The sequence below is a fragment of the Cucurbita moschata genome, unplaced genomic scaffold, assembly GCF_002738365.1.
Source record: "Cucurbita moschata cultivar Rifu unplaced genomic scaffold, Cmos_1.0 Cmo_Scf00068, whole genome shotgun sequence".
NCBI lineage: Eukaryota > Viridiplantae > Streptophyta > Magnoliopsida > Cucurbitales > Cucurbitaceae > Cucurbita > Cucurbita moschata.
The window spans coordinates 1,257,866-1,284,225 of record NW_019268584.1 but is presented as its reverse complement, the minus strand read 5'-3'; the positions used below and the strand labels follow the sequence as shown (position 1 = coordinate 1,284,225).

The 26,360-nt window shown below is 38.1% G+C and overlaps 1 pseudogene; it reads left to right on the top strand.

Annotated features, from left to right (window-relative positions):
- Positions 1-23,905: 23,905 nt before the first annotated feature.
- On the top strand, positions 23,906-24,023 carry LOC111437932 (annotated as a pseudogene).
- Positions 24,024-26,360: the final 2,337 nt, after the last annotated feature.

Sequence of the window (26,360 nt, the reverse complement as noted above, 5' to 3'; positions counted from 1 at the left end):
GAGGACCCATCGCCGGTGCTCTTGCTGCTTGCCTCTTTCACCGATTTGAGCGAGCACTCGCTCCTCCTTTAGTCGAATTGGCTCCCCAGGTGCATTTGTTATGCACAGTTGGAGTTCTTCCTCGGGTTCGACGTTCACCGGAGCAGTTATGCCGTCGTCGATTACCTCTGTGGATTTGGGGAGTTCTTCCTCGGGTTCGACGTTCACCGGAGCAGTTATGCCGTCGTCGATTACCTCTGTGGATTTGGGGAGTTCTTCCTCGGGTTCGACGTTCACCGGAGCAGTTATGCCGTCGTCGATTACCTCTGTGGATTTGGGGAGTTCTTCCTCGGGTTCGACGTTCACCGGAGCAGTTATGCCGTCGTCGATTACCTCTGTGGATTTGGGGAGTTCTTCCTCGGGTTCGACGTTCACCGGAGCAGTTATGCCGTCGTCGATTACCTCTGTGGATTTGGGGAGTTCTTCCTCGGGTTCGACGTTCACCGGAGCAGTTATGCCGTCGTCGATTACCTCTGTGGATTTGGGGAGTTCTTCCTCGGGTTCGACGTTCACCGGAGCAGTTATGCCGTCGTCGATTACCTCTGTGGATTTGTGGAGTTCTTCCTCGGGTTCGACGTTCACCGGAGCAGTTATGCTGTCGTCGATTACCTCTGTGGATTTGGGGAGCTCTTCCTCGGGTTCGACGTTCACCGGAGCAGTTATGCCGTCGTCGATTACCTCTGTGAATTTGGGGAGCTCTTCCTCGGGTTCGAGGTCAGGTAGGACTGATGCAGTCACCATGAAAAGGGCCGGCTCATCCTCCTCGGATTGAGCCACATGGGCCTTTTCGGCCGTCTCCTTGTTCCTGAGCTTGCTCCAGCAATTCTTGCTCAGGTGACCTCTCTTCCCACAGTACGAGCACTGGATTGGCCCGTCATCAGTCGACTCCTCCTTCTTTTGATCCGCCTCTTTCCTGTGCATGCGCCATCGAGATTTCCACGGCTTCTTACCGCCTTTGCGGCTGGAGGGCCCATTGCTCTCGCCGGTGTCATCACGGAGCTTTAGGCGTGCAAGCCATTCCTCCTCAGTGAGGAGTAGACGACCCTCCTTGTCGACAGCTGAAATGGTATTTTTCTTCCGCTGCTCGACGTTACGCAGTCTTCCGGTCACCTCTTCCACCGTTAGGTCATTCACGTCAAGCAAAGTCTCGATTGAAATTGCAACTTGCTCGAGGTGATCGGGGACGACCTGCAGCATCTTCTTCACGATTTCTGTCTCGTTGATGCTGCCACCGAGTGTGGTGATGCTGTTGGCGAGCCCCGTGATTCGCATTGAAAAATCATCGACGGATTCGCCGTCCTTAAAGGAGATCCCCGAGAGCTCCTTCCGCAGCTGCTCAATGTTGGATTCCCGCACTCGCTGTACACCGACTCGACGGGATTTAATTCCTTCCCAGGCCGATTGCGCGGTGCGCTTGGTGGAGAGAGATGCCAACATCTCTGGGGGCACAGATCGTAATATGGCGGCGAACGCCAGCCGATCCTCCCGGTACTCGATTGTTTCTCCTTCCTCTGGCTCGACAGCGTGCCATAACCCATGCGCCTGTAGGTTGACGCGCATCAACAAGGCCCACTCGTTGTAGTTGGACCTTGTCAACATCGGGTACTGAACGACGGCAGTCGTTGTCTCCCTGATCACTCGCTCAACGACACCTCGACGCCCGTCATCACGGCGTCGGCCACGACCTCTTCGTGGTGGTGATGGAGATGCCAGCACTTGGCGACGTGGAGGAGTGAGCGAGCCTGCTCGAGATGGACCCCACGACGATGTATTTATTTTTGCACTTTGCATTTTCTTCTACTCGAACCTGAGACCTGTGTGTTGTTAGGTCGACGCTCTGACCACTTGAGCTATTCAACTTGATTGTTGATAGGTTGGCTCTTCTGTGATGGTATACTACCGATTGCTTCAACGAGGCTCTGATACCACTTGTTGAATTTCGATAATTGGCCAGGGAAATCACCGAGAGGATATTGTCGACAGGAGGTTGTTGGAGGAAAGATAAAATGCGTAAAATAAGAGAGAGAGAAGGACTGAAACTTTGACTGCTCTTCAAAATCCGGTGGTGAAATCTTGTAAACAGATTTCCTATTTAAATACAACCTATCCTAAAAATGGGTGGAGAGTGGCCAACTGAATCTGTGCCACTTCCTAGAAAATTGACGTCTAAGAATTAGCTAATCCATTCGACGTGTTTGTCAAATGGTCAAAGGGAAATTAAATGTAAACGTGTGAATCTAAATAAAGAAAAAACAAAGGTTTTATCTAACAAGACACGGGTTGTGGAGAAGATTTTGAGGTTATTAACCAACAACTTTGAGAATGTTGTATATGAAATAGAAGAGTCAAAGGACCTAGCAACGTTCACGATCAATGAGCTCGCCGGATCTCTCGAGGCACACGAGCAACGTAAGAAGAAGAAGGAGGAAACACTTGATCAAGCACTTCAAACCAAGGCATCAATCAAAGATGAAAAGATACTCTACTCTCAAAATTTTCAAGGTAGAGGTTGTGGTCATGGAAGTCGTAGAAATGGTCGAGATGGTCAAGACAGCAGTAATGAAGGGTACTATTTGGAGAAGGGACAGTCGAGCCATGCATATTGGCGTGGAAGAGGACGCAGTCGACGAAGAGGCGGCCGATCAATTTATTCCAACATTCAAGGCTACTGTAAAAAATATGGTCACTATGCGAACGATAGTAACTTCGACAAATGTTACAATTGTGGCAGAGTGGGGCATTTTGCAAGAGATCGTCGAGCTGCTAAAAAGGTAGAAGAAGCGATCAACCTAGCCTTGGTTGACGCAACAAACGAAGGTATTCTCTTGATGGCTCAAAATGAAGATGTGAAAGCAAAAGAACACGGCGGTGCGAAAGTCAATGGCAGTAATCGGGAGGCAGTGGAAGCCATTGGAAATGAGGTGATATGCAGCGGATTTGGAAAAATCACGATATCGGAGACGAGAAAATGTAAAAATGATAAACAACTGGATAACAGAGAGCTTGAGCTCAAAGAGAGAGAGCTTCAATGGCGGGGAAGGAAATTTGAGGAAGAAAGAAGAAAGAGGATGAGAATGGAAGAGAAAATGGAAGAAGAAAAGATGGAATGGAGAGAAAGGATGACAGAAATGCAGATTGAACATGAGAAACAGATGATGCAAATGCAAGCTGCAATCCCTTCAAAATCCCAAAACAATGGCAAAGAAGAAGCCCACGCGATCAGTGAATGAGCCAAAGAAATTGCCAGATCATGAGGAAGAGAACAAATATTCAGAGCAACAACTCAAAACTGCCGTGGATAAATCTTTGGAGAAGTCTTAGGCGTATGTTGAAATCCAAGAACGAGCGCCTTTTGAAGGAGAAAGTAGAGATTGAAAAAGAAAATAAAGATTTAAAAATGGAGATTGAAAGGTTTGAGAAGGAAGTGGCTGAGCTGAGTGATTGTTCTTTCCATCTCAAACCGGAGAAGGAAGAGAATGGGAAGATAATCTCTGAGCTTATGAAGAAAATTGAAGAAGGTGTGGAGAAAGAGAATGACTTATTAATGGAGATTGATGGTTTAGTGGAAGAGCCAGTGAGGGAAGAGAAAGATGTAGAGATACTAACTAAACAGAGAGACTCACTTGACGTGAATTTGAATCGAGTCCAACAGGAGGCAGTGAGTTTACGATGCACAATTGAGATAATCACTCGTGATAAAACCAAAATGGAGGAGGCAAAAGTGGAAGTAGAAAATGTCGTTGTGGACTTGCAAAGGGAACTGAGTAAACTGAAAGAAGCTATGACGTCTTTGACTGAGTCGAGCGTGGTTGAGAATGGGAGAAATGAGGAGTTGCTATCTCAAATGGGCTGTTTTCGAGAAGCCCCAAATAAAGTTTCATCAGAAAAGGACAAGCTTAGTTTGTTGCTCGAGGACAAGGAGAGGAAATTGAAGAAACCACGACTAAGCTCGAGAAAACAAAAACGACGCAGGTGGAGTCGTTCGATAGAGCATTTAAGTTTATGGGGAGTTTTTTTTAATAAACTTTAAATGCTAAATGCCAATTTAGTTAATTTGTTAGGAGAGTTTAATTTGAGAAGTAAGAAAAAAAAGCTAAGAGCCTTGGTAGGAATAATGGCAGGTTTATGGGTGGCCCTCTCGTACCTATTATTAGAGTTAAAAAAACTTATAAATACCTAGTCCTTCTGTTGTAAAGTTAGAGAGCAAAGAAACAGAACAGAGAAAAAGGAAAATACAGAGAAGTAATAGAAAAGGGTTTTTTTGGAAAAACTCAATGTTCTTTGTCTCTTTGTCTCTCTATTCTCAAAAGAAAAAATAGTGTGCGTGATATCTCTTTCACAAATATGCGAGTAGTATAGTTTCACAAATTGGTATCAAAGCGTTCTATCGTTAGTGTGCGTGAGATTTATTTCATAAATTAGTGAGATTTATTTAATAGTCACAAGCTTATCTTTTAGTTCCTGAAAACTGGTCTCACAATCTTGAGTTAATACAAATGAAGCACCCTTTCGAGTTAGTTTTGTAAGCAGTGAGGCTATCTTGGCAAAATCCTGTACAAAGCATCGGTAGTAACCTGTTTGGTAGTAGCTGCGAAATTGCAACTATAGGAGACTTAGTGGTTCATAACTTGAGGAGAAAGTTTAGGAAACAAGTTAGTGCTTTCTCCACCATAGATACTCATGAGAAGTATGTTTTTTTCACATCAACATTGATGGTGTTAATATAACACATGCGGAAGAATTTTGGATCTTAGGCACTTTTAAAACATCAATTATAGTAAATAACTAGCATGTTCATGAGTATTAAAACTTAATGAGTTTGAANAAATTTGAGGAAGAAAGAAGAAAGAGGATGAGAATGGAAGAGAAAATGGAAGAAGAAAAGATGGAATGGAGAGAAAGGATGACAGAAATGCAGATTGAACATGAGAAACAGATGATGCAAATGCAAGCTGCAATCCCTTCAAAATCCCAAAACAATGGCAAAGAAGAAGCCCACGCGATCAGTGAATGAGCCAAAGAAATTGCCAGATCATGAGGAAGAGAACAAATATTCAGAGCAACAACTCAAAACTGCCGTGGATAAATCTTTGGAGAAGTCTTAGGCGTATGTTGAAATCCAAGAACGAGCGCCTTTTGAAGGAGAAAGTAGAGATTGAAAAAGAAAATAAAGATTTAAAAATGGAGATTGAAAGGTTTGAGAAGGAAGTGGCTGAGCTGAGTGATTGTTCTTTCCATCTCAAACCGGAGAAGGAAGAGAATGGGAAGATAATCTCTGAGCTTATGAAGAAAATTGAAGAAGGTGTGGAGAAAGAGAATGACTTATTAATGGAGATTGATGGTTTAGTGGAAGAGCCAGTGAGGGAAGAGAAAGATGTAGAGATACTAACTAAACAGAGAGACTCACTTGACGTGAATTTGAATCGAGTCCAACAGGAGGCAGTGAGTTTACGATGCACAATTGAGATAATCACTCGTGATAAAACCAAAATGGAGGAGGCAAAAGTGGAAGTAGAAAATGTCGTTGTGGACTTGCAAAGGGAACTGAGTAAACTGAAAGAAGCTATGACGTCTTTGACTGAGTCGAGCGTGGTTGAGAATGGGAGAAATGAGGAGTTGCTATCTCAAATGGGCTGTTTTCGAGAAGCCCCAAATAAAGTTTCATCAGAAAAGGACAAGCTTAGTTTGTTGCTCGAGGACAAGGAGAGGAAATTGAAGAAACCACGACTAAGCTCGAGAAAACAAAAACGACGCAGGTGGAGTCGTTCGATAGAGCATTTAAGTTTATGGGGAGTTTTTTTTAATAAACTTTAAATGCTAAATGCCAATTTAGTTAATTTGTTAGGAGAGTTTAATTTGAGAAGTAAGAAAAAAAAGCTAAGAGCCTTGGTAGGAATAATGGCAGGTTTATGGGTGGCCCTCTCGTACCTATTATTAGAGTTAAAAAAACTTATAAATACCTAGTCCTTCTGTTGTAAAGTTAGAGAGCAAAGAAACAGAACAGAGAAAAAGGAAAATACAGAGAAGTAATAGAAAAGGGTTTTTTTGGAAAAACTCAATGTTCTTTGTCTCTTTGTCTCTCTATTCTCAAAAGAAAAAATAGTGTGCGTGATATCTCTTTCACAAATATGCGAGTAGTATAGTTTCACAAATTGGTATCAAAGCGTTCTATCGTTAGTGTGCGTGAGATTTATTTCATAAATTAGTGAGATTTATTTAATAGTCACAAGCTTATCTTTTAGTTCCTGAAAACTGGTCTCACAATCTTGAGTTAATACAAATGAAGCACCCTTTCGAGTTAGTTTTGTAAGCAGTGAGGCTATCTTGGCAAAATCCTGTACAAAGCATCGGTAGTAACCTGTTTGGTAGTAGCTGCGAAATTGCAACTATAGGAGACTTAGTGGTTCATAACTTGAGGAGAAAGTTTAGGAAACAAGTTAGTGCTTTCTCCACCATAGATACTCATGAGAAGTATGTTTTTTTCACATCAACATTGATGGTGTTAATATAACACATGCGGAAGAATTTTGGATCTTAGGCACTTTTAAAACATCAATTATAGTAAATAACTAGCATGTTCATGAGTATTAAAACTTAATGAGTTTGAATACTAACCTTTTGTAGTTCAAATTCCTTTTTCCTCACGAATCGGTTTCGAATCACCACTAGTGTCTTCTCCACTATCCTCCGGCCTTAGAACGAGATTGTGAAATCCGGTGAGTGACTAAACTTGGGAGGGATTTTGTATATATGAAGAGAGTGTTTGAGAGAGGTTTTTCTCAAGGTTTTTCACCAAGGACATAAGGAACAAGAAGTAACTTTAGGGGTGAAACGGTAAATTGACCTAGCTCTAGTTATGAACAACCTGTGAAGGATCGACTTACTAATCATGATTATATCAAATGAACAGAAATATATCTATAGTGAGGGGAGTGCAACTACTAGGCTATAGTGGAGTGTCCTAGTCATTAACGAATGTTGGTTAACAAGGTTAATGAGTTTAACCGATTAATCTTGGATCATTGGAGCCCATGATCTATAGGTTCATTAGGTCCGTAGTTAACAACAAGGTTAATGAGTTTAACCAATTAATCTTGGATCGTTGGAGCCCATGATCTATAGGTTCATTAGGTCCCTCTACTAGCTCATATCGGACTAAACCATAGAACAAGTGTGACGAGTGAGTTCAAAGTGTTCGAATTCAAATTAGAGAATATGCGCTACATATATACGATATATTTAACCGCACTTTTGATTTATTTACGAATTAAACAAAAAAAGAGAGAATCTTTGCATGCTTGCGAAAGGTTAACTCAAACTTGCACAAAAGTTTCCCACAACTTTAAAGCACTAATTTCATCATTGCTAATCTACAAGATGCACCAGCCGAGAATTGAACTTTAGTCTATATCGTGGCAGGGTACTATTCTACCACTAGCCCACTTGTGCTTCTACCTTTAGACATATCCATAATGTACTCATATTTATGTCATGCAGTTCTTCCGAAATCCATAAATTTGAGCTTCACCTCTTGATTTAAAAAGAAAAAAAGAAAAGAAATGCTTGATAGTGCTACTCGTGTCATCTATAAATTAGACGATATCGTGATAGACCCAAGTTCCCACAATAAGAACTAATTTCATTATTGCAAGATGCACCAGCCGAGAATTGAACTCAGGTATGTACCGTGGCAAGATACTATTCAACAACTAGACCACTGGTGCTTTTACCTTTAGACATATCCATAACTTACTCGTATTTTTGTCAGGCAGTTCTTTCGAATTTCATAAATTTGAGTTTCACCTCTCCATTTAAAAAGAAAAAAAGAAAAGAAATGCTCGATAGTGCTGCTCATGACATCGTGATAGAACCATGAGCACAAATGTCATCATTGATAATCTTCAAGATGCACCTACTTGAGAATCGAACTCAAGTCTGTACCAGGCTAGGGTACTATCCTATACCTAGACCACTGGTGCTTCTACCTTTAGACATATCCATAATGTACTTGTATTTTTGTCCTGCAGTTCTTCCGAATTCCATAAATTTGAGTTTCACCTCTCGATTTAAAAAGAAATGCTCCATAGTGCTACTCGTGTCATCTATAAAATTAGATGAAATCCTGATAGATTAGTTCTTACAATAAGCACTAATTTCTTAATTGCTAATCTTGAAGATTCACCAAAAGCACTAATTTCTTAATTGCTAATCTTGAAGATGCGTCAATATTGTGACAGGGTACTATTCTACCATTAGACCACTGATACTTCTACCTTTAGACATATCCATAACGTACAATAAGCACTAACTTCTTAATTGCTAACATTGAAGATTCACCAAAAGCACTAATTTCTTAATTGCTAATCTTGAAGATGCGTCAATATTGTGACAGGGTACTATTCTACCACTGGTGCTTCTACCTTTAGACATATCCATAACGTACTTGTATTTTCGTCATGCAGTTCTTCTGAATTCCATAAATTTGAGTTTCACCTCTCGATTTAAAAAGAAAAGCTCGATAGTGCTACTCGTGTCATCTATATAAATTTATATGAAATCGTGATAGGCCCAAGTTCTCACAATAAGCACTAAATTTCATCATTGCTAATCTTGAAGATGCACCAGTCGAGAAACAAACTCGGGTCTGTACCGTGGCTTGTTACTATTCTACCACTAGACCACTGGTGCTTCTACCTTCATACATATCCATAATGTACTCGTATTTTGGTCATGCAGTTCTTCCGAATTCCATAAATTTTAGTTTCAACTCTTGATTTAAAAAGAAGAAAAAAAGAAATTTCAGTTTCGAAATGCTCGATAGTACTACTCGTGTCATCTATTATAAATTGGAAGAAATCGTGAAGATGCACAAGTTGAGAATCAAACTCAGGTCTATACCATGGCAAGGTACTATTCTACCACTAGACCACTAATGCTTCTACCTTTAGACATATCCATAACATACTCGTATTTTTGTCATGCAGTTCTTCCGAATTCCATAAATTTGAGTTTCACCTAAGCACTAGTTTCATAATTGCTAATCTTGAAGATGCACCAACCAGCCGAAAATTGAACTCGGGTCTACCACTAGACCACTAATGCTTCTACCTTTAGACATATCCATAACATACTCGTATTTTTGTCATGCAGTTCTTCTCACCTAAGCACTAGTTTCATAATGGCTAATCTTGAAGATGCACCAACTAGCCGAAAATTGAACTCGGGTCTGTATCGTGGCAGGGTACTATTATACCATTAGACCACTAGTGCTTTTACCTTTAATCATATCTATAACATACTCGTATTTTTGTCATGCAGTTCTTTCCAATTCCATAAATTTTTGTCATGATATTCTACCGCCGTCATCATGGAAGAGTGAGTGAGCCTACCCGAGATGGACCCCACGATGTGTGTATTTTTTTCGCGCTTTGCATTTTCTTCTACTCAAACTTGAGACTTGTGTGTTGTTAAGTCAACGCTCTAACCACTTGAGCTATTCAACTTGATTGTTAATAAGATTGGCTCCTTCGCAATGATATACCACTGATGACTTCAACCTAGCTCTGATACCACTTGTTGACTCTTGCAATTGACTCTGGAAATTTGGAGGAAAACGTCGACGAAAAAATTAGCCGAAGGAAAATTTATTCAAAGGAAAAAAATAGCGGAAAGTAAAAGGAGAGAGGGAGAGATTTGGTGAAGACTCGATGTTTTATTTCTGATTCAGTTGAATTCTTTAAATAACAAACCTAATTACAAAAATAGAAAGAGTGGGTGAAAACTTCTTCCAAATTTAGACAAAAATGGCCGGCAAAATTTACGCTCTTCCATTAGCGTGAATTCAGACATTTAAAAGGTCAAAACAACTTAACTAAATTTAAGAACCATAGCTTTTGTTTAATAATCTCCTCCTAAAAGATGTGCTATATTTACCTTATTATTTGAACTCCGATGTTTGATAGTTCTTCAAATTTTACCCGCGTCAGTGACTTGGTGAAAATGTCTCCAAATTATTCCTCTGTTCGGATGAAATCAATCTTGATGAGCCCTCGATCTGCACATTCTCGAATGTAGTGGAATCTTATTTCTATGTGCTTGCTTCGGCCGTGCAAAACTGGATTTTTTATCAGAGAGATTGTTAGGTTATGGAGCCTGCTGCTTATTTATAGCTTGGTTATATTCGGGTAAAGCTATAAATGGTAAATAGCTATATATAGTAGATGGTTAAATCTGGTAAAACTATATATAGTAAATAGCTATATATAGTAGATGGTTAAATCTGGTAAAGCTATATATAGTAAACTGAACTATATATATATCCGGTAGAGCTTTGAAAATGTACTTTTTATTCTCTGTAATTCTCTCTTACTGTACATACGTGAAGTCATCAATAAAAAAATTCCTTTTGCCAGATTTCTCCTTGCACTTTTCTCTATCCTGTTCTTTGTGTTCATCTAGATCAAGCGTGTGCGTTGTTGTGTGATCCTAACAGAGATCGTAGCTTTATTGTCCACGTATAGCATTGGTGGATCGCTTTCTCTCCCAATGAGTTCTTCCATTAGTCGCGCAAGCCAGACCCCCTGTGTTGCTGCCATCGAAGCGGTGATGTATTCTGCTTCGCAGGAAGACAAAGCAACTACCTTCTATTTTGTTGATTGTCAGCAGATCGCGCCGCCTGAGAGGAAGTAGATCATTCCGCTGGTGCTCTTACGATCATCAACGTCACCGACCATGTCACTATCACTGTAGCCGATCAGCTTGAGTTTCTCCTTTCCTCTCCCTGCGCTTTATCTTACACCGCAGCCTCTGGTTCCGGCTACATAGCGTAGGATGTGCTTGACAGCCACTAAATACTCCTGCCTAGGTGCTTCCATAAACCTACTCACATATCCAACAAAATAAGCAAAATTAGGACGAGTGTTTACCAGATAGCGCAGACTATGTACTATACTAGTAGTGAACAAATTTCCTGATGTTTTTTATGGAAGACCTACTAGGAATACCTCCTTCCTGAGCTGTAGACTTCGTCATAGAACTTGAGTCGGGAACTTGGCACATTTCCAAAGCACCCTATGCATGGCGCCAGCGGAGTTGAAAGAACTCAAATCATAGTTACAAGGCCCACTGGAAAAGGCTTCATTCAACCTAGTGTATTTCCTTCGGGTGCGTCGGTGTTGTTTGTAAAGAAGAAGGATGGTTCGATGTGCCTGTGTATTTATTATATAGAACTAAATGAGAAGACGATAAAGAACAATTACCCCTCCCTTGTATAGAAGACCTATTTGACCAACTTAGAGAGGTGACAGTATTCTCCCAGATAGACCTTCGGTTAGGGTACCATCAAATAAGATTAAAGAAAGGGATTGTACCGAAGACATCATTCAGGACATGCTATGGTCACTATGAATTTGTAGTGATGTCATTTGGCCACACCAATTCCCCAACTGTATTTATTGAATTAATGAACCAAGTGTTCAAGGACTACCTAGATATGTTCGTTATTGTGTTCATATACGACATCCTAGTATACTAAAAAAATGAACCAAGATCACCAAGAGCACCTCTGAAAAGTCCTAACCACCTTGAGAGAGAACAATTGTACGCCAAGTTCTCCAAGTGTGAATTTTGGCCGTGACAAGTCTCATTCTTGGGACGTGCTATCACAGAACAAAATTTCCATAGACCCAGCAAAAATTGATGTGCTTACTAAGTGGGAACGTCCAACTATGGTTACGGAGGTGTGGAGTTTTCTAGGATTAGCAGGGTACTACCGAAGATTCATGCAGGACTTCCCTAAGTTTGCCTCACCAACGAGGAAGGGCATACCAATTAGGTGGAGCAATGCAGGTAAGGCAAGCTTCGAAGAACTAAAGCAAAGATTGGTAACAGACCCAATGCTCACGGTACCAGAGAGTTCAGAAGAGTATGCGATCAATAACAGTGCTTCTAAGAAAGAATTAGGATGTGTGTTGATGCAACATGGTAAGGTTGTTGCATACGCATCCCGTCAATTAAAAGAATACGAGAAGAACTACCTTACACACGACCTAGAGTTGGCCATGGTAGTGTTCGCATTAAAATTTTGGCAGCACTACTTGTATGGAGAGTGTAAGGACCGGGCTGACTCAATTACTCCAAAAAAACGGGTAAATTTTTCATGAAATAAAACAAAGAAATTTAGAACATACTATCATTATATTTATATTATCGAAATAAAATTTATGCATAAGTATTTAAAACACAACATACTAGTTAAAACACAAAATAAGGATTGGACACAAAATATTGGGTTGAAGGACAACGGGTTAGGAATGAGTAGAAAAACTCAGTAAGTAGCCTACTTGTTGGCTCTTAATCGTGTACTTGATATGCTATGGTACCACACTCTTTCTTGTCTTGTTCTGGTTCTTGTTGTAAGTACGTAGGCCCCTTAGTTTTGTTCTTTACTTAGGGTTCTTATCATGATCTATCCTGAAGATCTCGATCCTAAGATTCTGAAACCTTAGTTATTCTCTAAGGGCCTTAGTACTATAGTTCTTGGTTCTTTTTTCTTGTTCTTAGAACTTGATTGTTGATCCATGTTCTAGTCCTTGATCTTTATCTTGTTCTTGGTACTTCCTAGGTTCTTGTTCTATTCTTTGTTCGTTCTCCAGACACTCCCCCTAGGATTTATAGTACGAGTCATGAACCTGACAACCTGTGTCCAAGGCTTCATGCGTTCTAAGCGACACAATCTTAACCTATGTTCAAGGCTTCATGTATTCTAAGCGACGTAGTTTGAACCCGCATCTAGGGCTTGCCTTGTGAGTCTGTCTGAAAACCTATGCTAAAGGCTTCATGCGTTCCAAGCGACATAGTTTGAAAACCTATGCCCAAGACTTCTTACGTTCCAAGCAACGTAGTTCAATCCTGCATCAAGGGCTGCCCTGTGATGTAGTCTAAATACATTTGCCCAAGGCTTCTTACATTCCAAGAGGCATACTCTTGATACCTATGCTCAAGGCTTCATACGTTGAAACCAGCGTACTCTAAGTCATGAACATGTTAGACTGTGGGGATGTCATAGGAGGTTCTTGATTCTTGGCTAAGGTAGTTTACTCTCTTCTTGTTCCATCTTGGCCCTAGATTACTCCCCAATTTAAATCATAAAGGTCACGTGATCAATGCATACATGAACATGGCATCCTACAAATCTTAGGGTACACATAACATGGTGCAAGGCATCTCATCTAGGTGAGGGAAACATAAGGCCAAACATGACATCCTGCTAAGAAAATATGGTGCCTGAGCATCCCACCTAGAAGAGGAAAACATGGGCCTCTGAAAGCTTAGCGTGGTGGGAGGTCATGGGTCACAATCGAATATGATTAGAGTATTACCTAGTAGTCTTGAGTTTCTGTGTCTGTGGACCTTGTACCTTATCCTTGAGTGGTACCTAGAATTCTTCTTACCTTGGTAGTCATAGAGCTTGTGTGGTATTATTGTAAGTTTCTAGAGTTCATAACTCGTTGAGGCATAAGTTGTAACATGTATTCAAAAACATATGAACCCACCATAATTACAAGCAATTGTTATTCTAGAAAGTCATAGAGTCGTAATGAATTTTTTAGAGAGTTCTAGAAGAGTCATGGGTCTTGAGGTGTTTCTTGGGTCCTAACTTGATTTAGCTTCCAAACTTGCTCGAATCAACTTAAAATATCAAACATATTTCCATGCTTTTAAGAATAGGCCTTATAGAAAGTAGTAGGTAATTTGTAACACAGGTAAACCTTGAAATATCACAAGTCATTGGGGAATTTAGGTCATTTTATCTTTAATTCTTGGTTTTGCTACTTAATGTGTTCCAATGGCTTTCAAACTTCACAACATCTTTAAACATCATAAAATAAGTTCTACTACAAAGTTTCATGGTATTTAAAGGTCATTTAGGTCATGAACCAAAGGTAAATTATCATAGGGGCATTATGGTCATTTTTTATCGTTTCTTGTTTTACCTACATACCCTTATCCAATGACCACCAAATTTCATATATAATCTCAAAATTCTATAATATACTTAGTATTAAAATTTCATATGTAGCAGAGTTCATTTAGTGAGTTATTTTAACGTTACTTAAATCTCAAGTAATTTGATCGATTCAGGATCTTAACTCTTAGTTCGATATTTTTCTTTCATATTTCCTTAATTCATACTTGGTTTAAGGTTCATAAAGAAATCCAAGGGATTTCTACAAGTATTTCTTAAGAAAAGTTCAAGGTTGCTACTTACCACGTCGTCAACGTTCGAGACCTCTATTCTCAAGCTTCCAGTATCGAATTATTAAAAAATTTATTAATTAGATTCATCTTTGAGTCTTTGACTTTTATTAGTCAAAGTTTGACCTTTGACTTTGGACTTCATCTTCTTCCTTGGTTGCTTGTCGTGGTTTGTACCTCGAGTTATAACCTTCCAAAGTTCACTGGAAAACATGTTTCTCGCCAGAATAAATATAAAAAATTTTGTTGGGCAGCCGATTCTAGAGCATTTAAGTGTTTGATTCCTTCACGCAACTAGTTGGATATCCCATACGGAATGTGTAAGAGTTGGTACGAGGGAAAATGATTAACCATAGCCCTCGAATTTAGAAGAAATCCCACGAAGAAAAACTCATAATATAAAAGCTTCAAGCTCAAGTTTTAGGCATCCTCGTCACTCGAGATTTAGGCATCCTCATAGAAACTGTAGGAACAAGTTTGAAGGGAAATGGTGGAGAATTGCACTCAAATTTCAAAGAAATTCGAGAGTAGGAAACCCAAAAACTAAAAGCTTATTTCTTGACAATGGGAGCTCGACTCAACTCCATTCTTGTTCCATACTATTGCCAAAACTTAAGACTTTATAGGAGAAGCTTCCGCCGACGTTGAAACCTCCCAAACTGTCATGATTTGGAGACTAAATTTTATGAATAATCCGTCAAAAATATCCTCTCCTATTAGTGAGGTACCGACTTCCAATTTCAATTATGACCGTTATCTGTGAACGTTCTAGATTTTGTCCAATTATGGAGGAGATCTAATGGTTAGTTTTTTTAGATTCGATAGATTTTCTGCAGGAGGTCACTGTTCTGATTTTGAGAAAATTTGCATTTTCGTAATTATCCATATTTTTAAGGGTATTTATGAAACTTCTACTTTCTAAATACTTTATAATTATTCTCTCCTAAAAATTACTTATTAGGATATAGAACTGACTTACTTAACACCCTTGTCCTTGGCTAATTCCCTTACTATCTTTCCTTGGATCTTTGGGTCTTATATGAGTGACTTATTCTTATTGGAGTTAATTTTCTTCGTTTGTTTGGGTGTTATGGAGAGAAACCTCAAATTTTCTTCGACCACAAGGGCTTAAAATATTTCTTCGCCAGAAAGAGCGGAACATGAGGCAACAGAGGTTGTTGGAACACGTAAAGGATTATGATATAGACATCCAGCCCCACCCTAGAAAGGCAAACATGGTCGTTGATGCTCTAAGTCGAAAGACAACACACTCGTCAGCCTCATTACTAGCGAGGTACGAGTACAAAAAGATTTCAAGCGAGCTAACATAGCTGTAGTGACTAAAGGAGTCATAACACAGATGACTCAACTCAAAGTACAACCCACACTTATAAACTATCTTTGAAAATGTTTGATTAATCCACCACACCTAAATGGTGTGAAAGTTATCTTTTATTTATAATCAAATAAATTACAAAGATATGGAAAGAGTAATGAATGGAAAGATGCCTACGTAATAAGGCAAATATCCTTATAATAAAATATCAAATATGATATATATGGTAAACTATAATTTATTACTAAATATCCTTAACACCCCACCGCAAGCTGAGCGTCGGATTTGAACGAACATGAAGCTTGTATCTGAAAAATTAAAAGAGAGGTTGAGAAACACTTTTCGTGAAGATCTCAACAACCTGGTTCAGGGGAGGCGTAGAGAAACACTTTCTTGGCCATCGAAAACTGTAGAGGGATCGTTGCTTAGCGGCGATACTACCTTGGCTTCGGTGAGAATATGTCTAACCCATGAAGAGGGATCGTCGCTTATCGACGCTGACCTTAGCTCTAGTGAGAATATGTCAACTCAAGAAGTAGAAGGGGAAACCTAGAGCAAGGAACAAATACAATGTTGAAGCCGTAAAAAAATAATGTCATGATGCGACCAATGTAAGACGGTTACACTCATCATGTTGATTTGAACAAGCTTATAAAATAAATTATTTTGATTGGGTGGCTATAAATTTAATTGATACTTCAATGGTAAATAGATAAGCAAATAACAACAAATGATAGTTGTTCAAATTGTGCCAAGATTGAACTGAATTTAAAAAAAGACTCAACTCAACCTAACTCAGGCCATGAACACTCCAAATAGATAGTGTGTAATTACGATATCATACTACTATGAAGATATGTGGAGATTCATATTCGTCAGAATAATGTCGAAAAATATTGACCGCGACTCAATTTTTTTTACCGCGTTCTTCAAAATAGGGTTTCAACTTTAAGCTCATAGATACAGAGCTACAGGCTGTATACCTTCGAAACTTAATTCCTACTACTATTTCCTATGTAAATATCAAGATATTAGAAAGAGAAAATAGCTTTACGGAGCTGCCCTAAAACATGGAAGAAAAACCGTCGTCGAAAATTGGTCGGGAGCGAAACCGCTTATGGGTATACTGGCTACCAATCATACATGTAAAAATTATCAAATTTGAACATATTTTAAATCTCTTCCAAATAATAAAAATGGTTTTAACATTGGATCAAACCATTTATTTCCAACCATTAATATTTTCCAAAAAAACAACAAAGACCAAAAAAAAAAAAATGAACATGGTTATTAGTTAGATTTTCTTTCTTAACATTTTAGGCATAATCATTTTCTTATATTATCTTCCATTTTCAACATCTTTCAATTGCAATATTCTAAAAGCAATCACTAAAAATGGCTTATGGATATGCATCTTCCATTGCTCTTAGATTGGTTCTCTTCATCTTTGCAATCTTCCTCTTTTCTTCGTTCGGTAAGTTTTTTCTTCTCGTTTCATAATCATTTAATTTTTTAAAGTCAAAAAAAATCATACGATACTTTAATTTATGTTCTTGGAAAGAACTCGAAACATAAACAACAAAACAGATTTTGTGTTGTTTTAAAAATTGGAACATTTTCAACAATTGAAAAATAAGAAACGAAAACGTTAACAAACAATTGATCTATTATTCAAATCGGAAAACAAGAAACAAGAAGTAATTACCAAATGATATCGATCGGATCGTGGTTGAAATGTATTGTATTTTTGCAGGAATGGCGGGATATGAGTGCAGGAGCGAGTGTGAGGACGAGCCAAATTGTGATGAGTTCTGCAAAAGACTTGGGTTCTTGGGAGGGAAATGCTTTCCTCCACTCTTTCAATTTTGTTGCTGCCAAAAGTGATAGAATTACAAAATTGAGCACCGCCTTTGATAATAATAATATTGAACTCAGATGGCTTTTCAAGCCTGTTCGGTTGAGACACCTTTTATTCACGTCATGGTTTTGCAAATAAAGACATAATGTTACGGATACCTAGTCTAAATTAATAAAAATAAAGTTGTACTTTGTCTAAAAAATACTCTAAACTAAACTTTCAACTATTGTCCTAAAATTAATTTCAAGAAATTAAGTTAAAAACATAATTTCGGTTGGTTTTGGATGAAAAATGTTAGTATTTTGTTTCATACATAATCATGAACTTAATTAGGCTTCATTAATACTCTTCAATTTTTTTTAAAAATTTAAAATGCCTTTACCATATTAAATGTCTAAGAACTTTTAGGAGTAATATTAACATTTTAACCTTTATCCTAAAATGTTTTTACTGAGTAGATGAAAACGGTTTATTTACACCTCATAAATTATCTCGATCCTCAATTTTTAGGGTAGGAATGATAAAAAAATGATAAATAAAATATATATATATATATATATATATATATATTATTATTATTTTATTTTTATAAACGGTTTAAAGTATTAATGAAACTAGGATGAGATTGTTTTATCTGTTCTAATTTTTGTGGGCTACATTTCTTTTGTAGGAAGACCGTTAATATTAGGGATATTAGGGATGTAGATGAGTTGGGTTGGGCCTTTTAGACCAACTCGATATTCTAGTTGGTTAGATTGGTAATCCAAGTAACCCCAAATTTTTTCGTTGTCCAACTCAACCCAACGCTCTATTTTCGAAATAGGTCGTATGACTAGTTACTATGATTGGTTGGTTGTCGTGTGACTGAGACTGAGAGCGGGAGTAGCGCGCAACTGTAAGCAGCGAGCGGTGGCAGGAGGCAGCTTGCCAATGAGCAAGATCGAAAGTAATGACAGTGTTGAAAGAATAAAAAGAAAACCCTAAAGTGGAAGGCTGAAGCTTAAAGTATTGGACCCGACTTGGTTTGTTTCAATTTTATGCTTGCAAAATTAGTTTTAGTTGTTGACGGCTCCCATGGATCCAAATGATAGAAATATACTATTGTTATATTGGAATGAGTGACCACATATCACGTACTTACCAATTGTATGGACTTTTAATTTTAAGGCTATGAACAAATGTGAGTTTGGATATTTTGTATTCTTGTCCTAAAGGAAGGTAATTAGGGACGAGTTTGGTAACACATTCTCATTTATTGTTTATAATAAAAATAAAACGTGATTGATAATGGGGTTATTTCTCTTAATTGAACGAGTTATTGTTCTAAAAAATTTTGAATTAAAAATGTAAAATTATGATATGGAAATTGATTTTATATTATGTTGGTAAGGGTCCTTCACCTAGTCTAATTTTTATAGTTTCTCGGGCCTAGCCCAATCGGACTTTATCTGGTCATCATATCTCATCACTCGGCTCCTGAAATCATATTTATTCGTAAGAGTTCCGTACATAATCCTAAAATTATAGTTTCTTGTTTTTTAATTTATTTTTAAGAAAGTAATAAACCTTTAAATTGTTATTTTACCATCTATGATAGGTTGCAACATGACTTAATATGGTATGTTCGTATTTTCCTCCTCTAATATCATTTCTTAATGTAAATGTTTATATTATTACCTTATCGTATATGACACATTTTAAAGCGTCTTTTATATCATAACTTTGTATTGTCCTTTCCTTGTATAAATCGAAACGTTTTCTGTTAATTTCTCTCAAAGTTAGGAAAAATAAATGGAACGTTTGTATTGAATTTGTGGTTTCGTTAGACCTTATACAAGGTTATTTTGCACTAATCGAACATAATTTATGCAGAAGCTAAGATTTGTTCAATCATACATGTAACCTGTATATGTATATGTTTACTCGATAGCAACTCTAACCGACTTGCCCCTAATCTAGGCTAAGCTCTAAGACTCCACCTTACTATTCTATTACTACAGGCTAAAATCCTTCAAATGCAATATTTTATCTCATATACTTGTTTTGATAATCAATCACGACCAAAATAAGTTAATAATTCTTAATATCATATTTATGTCGTAGTTTATAGTTCACTTACACTATAATCATATCTGGCTTTAAAAAAAGAAAAAGAAAAAGAAAAAAAAAAAGAAGAAGAAGAAGAAGAAAAAGAAGGAAGAAAAAGTACCCACAAGGACAACATAACAAAACATTAATTTATTTCAAAATTAAAATCCAACCTTCCACTTATAGCAAATATCATAATGGTTGGTTTTATAGTTGAACATATACATATTTTGCTCACTCACAAACCACGAACATAGAACATTTTCACAATTCTTTCTATCTCTCTTATCTTTGTATATATCAAAGTAATAAGACGAGCCAGGCCATTGAAAGGAATAGTAAAACAATGTTGAGCCCCATAAGTTTGGATGAAAGCTGAAGTCGTAGCGGGCCCAAGGTGTTAGCTTGTGGACTCCCAAGTCATCATCGCCTGATTTGCAGTGAACAGTGAGCTGATTTTGAACTCTCAAAGCATTTGTTATCTTGACCGTAATCTTTGGGTTTTGGAAGATTGATCCTTCGATGGTAGTAAATTGGTTAGCGAAGAACAATGAAATTAAGAGAGAAAGGGCAAGAGTTGAAAATAAACTCATTTTTATTGAAATGAGAGAGAAAAAGAGAGATAGACACATTTGTGCTTGATTTATTTCACTTTTATAGTTGATAAATAGTGTAATGGAAGACAAAAGTGGAATTGTATGTTTAAGACTTTCAATACTCCTATTCTTGTCGTAAATGATGAAATGTATCAATCATTGAATAACATTTTTACTTATTGTTTATTGTTTCTAGAGATGTCTACAATGCTGGTGGTGGGGAAGCTTTCTCGATTTTCGTTATTTTTTTTATTCTTGCAAAATCCTTCGTTTGTTTTCGTGGGGATCAAAGAGATTATTTTCCATGGAGATCGGGTGCAAAATCCTCTATTTATTTTTGCAGGTATTAGCGAGAGGATTCTCCATGGAGATTCGCTGAGAAATCCTACATTTTGTTTTTTTTATATGTGATTAGACAGAAGATTCCTCATGGAGATCAGATTTAGACAAGGAATTTCTTTTCAAATAAGTTTTTACTAAAAAAAATTACTTTTTAATATAGTTTCTATTAGAAAGATGTATAAAATCATAATAGATTTAATAATAATTTTATTGGACATTTAAATGTTATAGGAGGGAGATGCAATAAGAACATAGCATATAGAGTGTAACGATCTAAGCCCATTGCTAGTTGATATTGTCGTCTTTGTATTTTTCGTTACTAGCTTCCCCTCAAGGTATTTAAAACGTGTCAGCTAGGGAGAGGTTTCCAAACTGTTTTAAAGAATGTTTCGTTCTCCTGTTTCCACAACATTTAAAGAATGTTTCATAATCGTCCCCAACTAATGTGGGATCTCAACATCCACCCCCTTCGGGCCCAGCGTCCTCGCTAGCACTTGTTCCCTTCTCCAATCGATATGAGACCCCCCCTCTAAATCCACCCTCCTTCGGGGCCCAACATCCTTACTGGCCAACCGCCTCGTGTCCACTCCTCTTCGGGATTCAGCCCCCTCACTGACACATTGCCCAGTATCAAGCTCTGATACTATTTATAACGGCTCAAGCTCACCGTTAGCATATATTATCATCTTTGGGCTTTCCCTTTCGATCTTCCCTTTAAGGTTTTTATAATGCGCTAGGGAGAGGTTTTCATACCTTCAAAAAGAATGTTTTGTTCTGGTGTTTCCATATTCTTATGAGGAATGTTTTGTTCTCCTCTCCAATCGATGAAGGATCACATAAAGAGCGTGTAAGATCATGTAAGATTAAAAGCTTATTGGAAATTAAATTTATCTAAATTATACATTTATCGACGAGAATAAGTTACCATTTAAATTATGATCCGATTATCGTCGAGAGTATAATCTCATTCCCATTGTTATAATGTATGTACTTTTGATTTAAATGTCGAATTCGCTGGTAGATATTGTCTTTTTTTTTTTGGGCTTTCCCTTCAGCGCTTCCACTCAAAGTTTTAAAACACTTATACTAGAGTTTTTCTCACCCTTACAAAAAATGTTTCGTTCACCTTTCTTATCGATGTGGGATCTCCCAGAGAAAATGTCATATCTAAGAGAGTAGGTGATGACCTACACGATAGACAAGAAGACAACATGCGAATGGCGCCGTCGGACCACTTGATAGCCGTAAAAAACAAATGTCATGATGCGACAATTGTAAGACCGTTACACTAATCATGTTGATTTGAACAAGCTTAAAAATAAATTATTTTGATTGGGTGGCTATAAATTTAATTGATACTTCAATGGTAAATAGATAAGCAAATAACAACAAACGATAGTCGTTCCAACTGCGCCAAGATTGAACTGAATTTAAAAAATGACTCAACTCAACCTAACTCAGCCCATGAACACTCCAAATAGATGGTGTGTAATTACTATATCATACTACTATGAAGATATGTGGAGATTCATATTCGTCAGAATAATGTTGAAAAATATTGACCGCGACTCAATTTTTTTTTACTGCGTTCTTCAAATTAGGATTTCAGCTTTAAGCTCATAGATACAGGGCTAGAGGTTGTATACCTTCGAAACTTAATTCCTACTACTGTTTCCTATCTAAATATCAAGATATTAGAAAGAGAAAATAGCTTTACGGAGCTGCCCTAAAACATGGAAGAAAAACCATCGTCGAAAATTGGTCGGGCGCGAAACCACTTATGGGTATACTAGCTACCAATCATTCATGTAGAAATTATCGAATTTGAACATATTTTAAATCTCTTCCAATAATAAAAATGGTTTTAACATTGGATCAAACCATTTATTTCCAACCATTAATATTTTCCAAAAAAACAACAAAGACCCAAAGAAAAAAAAATGAACATTGTTATTAGTTAGATTTTCTTTCTTTAACATTTTAGGCGTAGTCATTTTTTTATATATATCTTCCATTTTCAACATCTTTCAATTGCAATATTCTAAAAGCAATCACTAAAAATGGCTTACGGATATACATCTTCCATTGCTCTTAGTTTGGTTCTCTTCATCTTTGCAATCTTCCTCTTTTCTTTGTTTGGTAAGTTTTTTCTTCTCGTTTCATAATCATTTAATTTTTTAAAGTAAAAAACGATCGTACGATACTTTAATTTATGTTCTTGGAAAGAACTCGAAACATAAACAACAAAACAGATTTTGTGTTGTTTTCAAAATCGAAACATTTTCAACAATTGAAAAATAAGAAACGAAAACGTTATCAAACAGTTGATCGGTTATTCAAATCGGAAAACAAGAAACAAGAAGTACTTACCAAATGATATCGATCGGATCGTGGTTGAAATGTCTTGTATTTTTTAAGGAATGGCGGGATATGAGTGCAGGAGCAAGTGTGAGGACGAGCCAAATTGTGATGAGTTCTGCAAAAGACTTGGGTTCTTGGGAGGGAAATGCTTTCCTCCACTCTTTCAATTTTGTTGCCGCCAAAAGTGACAGAATTTCAAAATTGAGCACTGCATTTGATAATAATAATATTGAATTCAGATGGCTTTTCGAGCCTGTTCGGTTGAGACACTTTTTATTCACGTCATGGTGTTGCAAATAAAGACGTAATGTTACGGATACCTGGTCTAAATTAATAAAAATAAAGTTGTACTTTGTCTCAAAAATACTCTAAACTAAACTTCCAACGATTGTCCTAAAATTAATTTCAAGAAATTAAGTTAAAAACATAATTTCGGTTTGTTTTGGACGAAAAATGTTAGTATTTTGTTTCATACATAATCATGAACTTAATTAGGCTTCATTAATACTCTTCAATTTTTTAAAAAATTAAAAATGCCTTTACCATTTTAAATGTCTAAGAACTTTAGGAGTAATATTAACATTTTAACCTTTATCCTAAAAGTTTTTACTGAGTAGATGAAAACGGTTTATCTACACCTCATAAATTATCTCGATCCTCAATTTTTAGGGTAGGAATGATAAAAAAAATAATAAATAAAATATATATATTTTTTATTATAAACCGTTTAAAGTATTAATGTTACTTTTTAAAGTTCGTATGTACAACAGTATTTTCAAACTTTTTTTAAAAAATTAAAGGGTATTAATGATACACCTAAAAACTATATATGTCCCCATTTCAATTATTTGATTCTAATTAAGTTGAAACATGAGTTGATTTATGTAACTGATGAGAAATTAAAAATTTCCAAAAGGGTTCCGGTTCAATTTAGGTCAATTATTTGTTTCGAGCACGTGCGTGCACTCACCGTCGCCTTGATCATGTCGCCCCGCATGCGTTCAATGCAATTCATGCGCATTGCATGTCGGTTGCGATCATACCAGCACTAATGCACCGGATCCCATCAGAACTCTACAGTTAAGCGTGCTTGGGCGAGGGTAGTACTAAGTTAGGTGACCACTTAGGAAGTCCTTTGTTGCACCCATTTTTTATTTGCTCGTTGTTTCACTTTCTCCCCGTTCTTTTCTTCCTTGCTTTATAAATTGCAATCTCCCCTGCTCGTACGCTCACGCCCATCGCGTTTCTTCTCCCCGATGTGCCCGCTCGGGCCTCGCCGGCCATTTCGAGCACTTGCGTGCACCCACCGTCGCCTCGATCATGCCTCCCCGTGTCATAGTCATGCTCGTCCAAGGCATGTTGCCCATTGCCGCATGCCCATGGTAAACCCAACCCTTCATGTTTTTTCATATTCTAGTGTTTTACTTTTTTATTTCTAGGAAGTGTGAAGTTTTGGAAATACCATGTCTAGGCCTGTCAGACATGAAATGCTTCAGAATGTACTATAGGAGGATACGACTAGTTGTCAACTTCTCCCTACCCAAGGTTATATATTGTAAGTCGTTATTTCTCTCTTGCATGCTTATATAACGTCTCTTTCAAAAATCTCTCTCTGCCCTCGTTTTCTAAAACCTTCTCTTAAAATTGAGGCCAGAGGCTCGAGCATACGTCGCTTGGCCGTAGGCGACGCAAAAACGAATTTGCTTAGCTCACTTGTCGTTGGAAAGTGACTGGCGCACAATCAGAAATCTGCTGCCATTAAAAGTGCAATTGTGACAAGTGGTATCAGAGCTTTGTAAGCTCCGTGAAATAAGACCGAAAACATGTCGACGACAAAGTTGACACCCAAATCACAAGCCGACCGGCTTACCTTAATAGAGGAGGAAATGTTGTTCCTCAAAGAAGTCCCTGACACCATCCGCTTCCTGGAAGCACGGGTGAAAGAATTGAGTGGGAAAGTTGTAGAGATCGACGCAATGGGTAACCGCCTGGATGGGTTGCCAATCGTAGAACTGATGTTTCGAGTGACCTCACTCGAAGAAAAAGATGCTCTTATGAGTAGCTCAAGATCATCTGGTAGCCCTAATATCTCTGTCGCGCACAAGGAGGGACGTGGCGAAGAGTTCGACGTGCTACAAAATACAATGATGAGTTTGTTCAATGGATTAGCTGACGAATTCAGAACAACGATCGATGATATCAAAGAAAAGATGTCTGCCATGAGCACCCGAATCGAGGTGACCATGAAAGTCATGGAGAACGCCTCGGCTGGGCAAACTAATACAAGATCCAACAAACTGAAGTTTTCAGACCCTAGACCTTTCAAAAGGAACCGGGATGCCAAAGAGTTGGAGAACTTCATCTTTGAAGTCGAACAATACTTCAAAGCCACACCGGCTTGTACCGACAACATAAAGGTGACAGTAGCCTCAATGTATCTAATAGACGACGCCAAACTTTGGTGCCGTACGAAGGTACAAGACATCAAGAATGGATTGTGCACCATAGACTCATAGGAAGACCTCAAGAGAGAGTTAAGGGACCAATTCCTCCACAAAAACGTAGACCATCTAGCAATGGAAAAACTAATAGCCCTAAAGCAAACTTGAAGCAAAAGGGACTTTGTCAGACAATTTTCGACCTTGATGCTAGATATGAGGGGGCGCATCAGAGAAGGGACAAGGTGTTCTTCTTTATAAATAGGTTACAACCGTGGGCCAAAACAAAAGTACACGAGAAAAAGATCCAAGACCTAGTTACCGCAATTGTCAGTGCCGAGAGACTCCTAGACTATGGGAACGAGGTGAGTTACCAAAGAAAAACAACACAGGCCCCAAACACTGGGGTCAAAACATATAAGCCGCTAGGTCATCGAAATGGAAGTCCGAACAGGCCAAACGGAGGTAACGATAGACCAAGCGGGTGGATAGATAGACCTCCTTAGAACAACCAAGCGGGGACATCTTGAGGACCTTACCCTCAAAGGAACCATCCGACGACACCTTTACAATGCATATTGTGTAAAGGGCCCTACAAAGTGCTACTGTCCTCATCGGGCCTCTCTCACTGCACTCCAAGTGTCCATTCAAGAGAGCAATGACACAAGAGTCGAGACTATGCTAGACAAGAAGGAATATCAAGACAACCCCCGAATGGGCGCACTCAAATTCTTGTCAGCCCTCCAACGAAAGGTCGACCCATAGAAGATAATAGAGAAAGGGCTCATGTTTGTGAATGTGACAATAAACTCTCGACCGAGCAAGAGCACTTTGATAGACTCAGGAGTGACTCACAACTTCATCTCCGATCGAGAAGCCCAAAGATTGAGACTCACCATAGAAAAAGACCCTGGAAAAATGAGAGCTGTCAACTCCGAGGCCTTGCCTATTGTGGGAGTTTCCAAAAGAGTCCCCTTCATATTAGGGGCTTGGATAGGAGAGCTGGACCTTGTCGAATTTTGCATGGACGACTTTGACGTGGTACT